This window comes from Myotis davidii, unplaced genomic scaffold (assembly GCF_000327345.1).
Source record: "Myotis davidii unplaced genomic scaffold, ASM32734v1 scaffold8, whole genome shotgun sequence".
NCBI lineage: Eukaryota > Metazoa > Chordata > Mammalia > Chiroptera > Vespertilionidae > Myotis > Myotis davidii.
In genome coordinates this window covers 848,756-853,436 of record NW_006299520.1, presented here as the reverse complement: position 1 = coordinate 853,436, position 4,681 = coordinate 848,756, and the positions used below count along the sequence as shown (strand labels likewise).

At 43.9% G+C, this 4,681-nt stretch overlaps 1 pseudogene; it reads left to right on the top strand.

Moving 5' to 3' along the window:
* Positions 1-1,577, top strand: part of LOC102752231 — a 1,879-nt pseudogene extending 302 nt beyond the window's left edge.
* Positions 1,578-4,681: the final 3,104 nt, after the last annotated feature.

Genomic DNA, 4,681 nt, shown 5'->3' with positions numbered 1-4,681 from the left:
AAACATCGATGAGAGAGAAACATCGACCAGCTGCCTCCTGCACATCTCCCACTGGGGATGTGCCCGCAACCCAGGTACATGCCCCTGACCGGAATCGAACCTGGGACCTTTCAGTCCGCAGGCCGACGCTCTATCCACTGAGCCAAACCGGTTTCGGCCACTTCATCTATCCTTTAAAGAATTTTTTATTAAAGTATAGGTGACTTTCAATATTATATTGACTTCAGTTGTTCAGCATAATGCTTTGGCATTTATAAACCATACAATCTGATCATCACAATAAGTCTAGTTACCATCTATCACTATGCAAAGCTAACAGCACACCCTGCTGGAGGGGCCTGGGAAATCTGCTTCTGCCCTGAGACCCCCACATGGGCGACTCTGGTCATTAAGGATTATTCTCTTCCTTCCAGCTGTCAAGAAATTCTCACGGGTATAAGAGTTGCTGTGCTCCCCTGCCAGGACCTCCAAACAAGCTCTCTGAAGCCAATTTACTTTGCACATTCCCGGCACACAATGCTGTTTCATTGTGTTTTCAGATTGAACTTGCCAGTTTTTTTAACTTGGATTTCTACATGTAGAACTCACTGGAATTAGCTCAGTGTGGGATAAGGGGTTTTGCTAAAGTTGTCTTCAGTTATTGCCTATTTTTGCTGCTTCATGGTGAGGATGTGGAAAAAGTTTTGGGTGACTAGAGGAAATAAAAATGGGAGTATCCACATATGATGTAATTATACTTGAAAAGACACTGGAAAATGTTCTACTGATTCAAGGGTACCTAGCAAATTAGCCTGGGCATTTCACACAGGAAAGGAAATAAAGAAGCTCCTCATGATTGTACTGCTAGAATGGTCTTTTAAGAAACTGGTTTTGATAGCATATATTACATTGTAACAACAATTATATGGAACTTAAAATCAATGATCAGCTCGCTTGTGTGTACATCATTCCAGGAATTCCCAAAGATGCAAAATTTGACCAGAAACCCAGAAGAGAGATTCAGAACATTGTGTGGATCTACACAGAGACGCTGTCATGTCATAGAAATGAAATGATCCCACAATCCAAACTTGGTTTGGCTCCTAACCACTTGTTGATGGCTCTTCCTTTTGTCAGACCTTAAAGGGGCTGGCTTTCTGGAAGATTCGGTGATTCCTCAATCTGACAGTGGATTTTCTCCAGCTCTTAGAAATCCAGCGAAACCCACTGTTGAAAAACGGAGTCAGACGAAATTCCAGCACAGTGGGCAGTGATTTCCCGAAGGTCCTGGGGACCAGTGGGTGAAGCACAGGCAACCACTGCAGCAAAAGCCACATCAGAATGATTCTGAAACGTCTGGACTTTTAAAAGCGAGGAATCAAAGTCTGAGGGGAAATGGCAGAAAACAGTATCAGGACTCACCTACTCACAGAAGAAAACAGTGGGGTCCCCAGCCACGCGGCCAAGCAGCAGAGTCCCTTGAAGAAATATGAAAAACACAAACTTCATCCCAGAAACCAGGATATTTTACTGTGGACCTCTTTCATGAAGAAGACCTTTTATCTTTGACAAAAACCACGGTGCCATGATCCCTTTTAATAAAGACACAGAGAGCTTTAAGTTTGTCTAATGCTCAATCCATGTTCTCATTTTCCCAATTGCCTCAAAATGTCTTCTTTGATTGGGTTGTTCACATCAGCAAGCAAAGGGTCCCCACACCTATAATGCTTTTTAGTTAAAATCCAGTCTGACCTAAGGGCATTGTCTGCCCTGGTTGTGGGATGTGGCAATGACCTGGGTGTGGGGCATTTAGGACCACTCTCAAGGTAATAGCCCCTCCTTTGTTCTCTTTATCATGCACCCAAGAGGCAGCTCCATGCCCTCCAGCCCTCCAAACTGCAGACAGCCCTCCAGGGCACCCAGTGGGGCTGATTTTCTTCTTTGAGTCTGAGAAAGACTCAAGGTCACCTTCCAAGTATGGAAACTTGTAATGCTGCCTATTCCAGTTCAAGTTATTTAAGACTCTACTCACTGCCTTGTGGGGTAGGGCTGGGGGTGAAATGGTGAAGAGGTCTCTGGCATGGGGCAAGGGGGGGGCGGGCGGCTAGGGAATGGCTGAAATGTATGCTACCTAGTTTCAGAAAGATGGTACAGGTTATTCAATCCCGGCTTCCCACCAGCAGGAGCCCCTCTTTGCTTTCAAAATAAAGTTATTCAATTTTTTTACTAGAGAGAGGAAGGGAGAGAGAGGAGTGGGAGAAACGTGGATATGAGAGAGAGACAGAGAGAGACATTGAAGAATTGCCTCCCAGCCACGCCCTGACAGGGTATGGAACCTGCAACCCCAGTGTGTGCCCTGACCAGAATGGAACCTGCTTTTGCTGCAACTGAGCCTCACTGGCCAGGGCAGGAGCCCTTCTTTGAATGAGAACTAACACCTATACAAGCAAGTGCTCGCAACTCAAATCCACATCTTGAGGCTCCAAATCCTACTGCCTCTATGGTTCACGTGGCCTCTGTGTGGCCCTCTTCAGGGAAGACCTTAGGATTGTCATTGTTAGCACACATCCCCTGCATTCCATCGAAACCACCCTCTCTCTGTTGGGAGTTTTGCCTTCTGTTGCACTTTAATTTTCAGTAGAAAGAGTCTTGTTGCTTTAGTACAATTAGATTAAATGTGTACAGAGCTGCAAATAACAGCTAGTATTTGGGTACTTATCATTTGCTGTGTATGTCTCAGGGCTGCTGTCCCAAAGCACCACATACTGGGTGGCTTCAAGAACAGAAATTTATTTTTTCACAGTTCTGGAGGCTGGAGCTCTGATAGCAAGGTGTCCGCAGGTGAGGCTGTGAAGGAGGCTCTGTTTCTGGCTTCCGGGGTAGTTTCTGCTGGTTTGTCAATCTTCAGCTTTTCTTGGCTCCCAGAAGCATCCTCCCAATCTCTGCCATCGCCTTCACAAGATGTTCTTCCTGTGTGCATGTCTCTGTGTCCTAATGTCCTCTTTAGTGTTTGTAATGCTCACTTGAGGATATTTTTCCCATTGCTTTTCAGAGAGAGGAGAAGGGAAGGAATGAAGGAGGAGAGAGAGAGAGAGAGAGAGAGAGAGAGAGAAACTTTGATTAGTTGCCTCCTGCATGCCCCAACCCAGCTGGGGATAGAACCTGCAACTCTGGTACATGCCCTTAACCAGGAATTGAACCCTAGACCCTTCAATGTGAGGGCTGATGTTCTAACCATGAACTCACACTGGCCAGGGCATACTCTCCTCTTTTTATGACACCAGCCATATCGGATTAGGCCCACTGGAATGACTTCATTCATGTTCACTGATTACATCTGCAATGACCCTTTTTTCAAAGAAGATTGCATTTTGAGTTACTGGGGGTTAGACTGTCAGCACATGGTATGGACTTGAACATGTCCATAGCATGTGCCAATGCTCTGCATATATTTTGTGATTTCATCCTCACAACAATGCCTTAGCGTAGTTGTTTTGAAGTTGAGGAAACTGAGGCTTAAATAATTCAGTAGTTTGTTCCTGATTGCACAGCCAGTAAGTGGCTCAAACAGGATTTAGGACCTAGACACTCTGATTCCCGAACCCAGGATTTTAACAACTTATTTTTTTTAAATGTTTTTCTTTATTGATTAAGGTATTACATATGTGTCCTTAGAGCCCCATTCCCTGCCCCCCACCACTCATGCCCTCACCCCTCTGGTGTCTGTGTCCATTGGTTAGGCTTATATGTATGCATACAAGTCCTTTGGTTGATCTCTCCCCCTTACCCCCACCCTCCCCTACCTTCCCTCTGAGGTTTGATGGTCTGATTGATGCTGTCTTATTTCTCCTTATATCCTTTTCAATTCCCTTGCCTGCAGGAAGTTATTCGCCAGAAACTAAGGAACATTAGTGGTAATTTCTAACATGAGTAGTAATTTCTGTGGTAGCCTAACACTGCCACCTGGCGGTGGAAAAATTTAAAGCAGCTTCCAACTTTCTGGCCCAAATTGCATTGCATGAAATGCTCACTGGCCTTTCCCCCTAATTACACCAATACAATCAAGTAATTATGAATTCTGCTTGATCCTGCTTGGAACCAAATACAAGTCATATGAGAAAAGAACAGAACAGCAAAAATTTGTACTGTTCTGAATGGATCTAAATTTTGCTGATTAATATATGGAACTCACCATAGAGAATGCTAGTATCCATTTTGCGATAATATATATTGAACAGCTTTATGTTTTAAAAACTTTTGTATTTTCTAGGCCTAAGCTGGTCTTACTCTGTTTTGAAAACTGGTTTCTCCTGAAGCCCTTGTTCTGATGACTCATTCCAGACACCATTTCTTTCTGCTGTTCAAATTTAGGATTAAAAAATAACACCAGATTAATTAGCAATTCCTAACCATTAACTGCTCTTTGAAAGAGAAAAGGAGAGGCTGTCCAGAAGAACTGGCTTTTTTGCTTTTTCATCTCTGAGCTTACAGTTTCCGAGGACTTTACGTGGCACCTCTCTCCACAGTTTGCATCCACCATCCAGTATGTGTTACCACAAGTTCAGAAGTGATGCAGCATAACATGCTCAACACTAAACTAGAAAAAAACCATATTGAAATCATCTGCTTTTAAAACCGTAAGACACCTTAGAGTTTATCTAGTCTAGATCCCACCACTGGTGTGTATTTTCACAGGGGGACG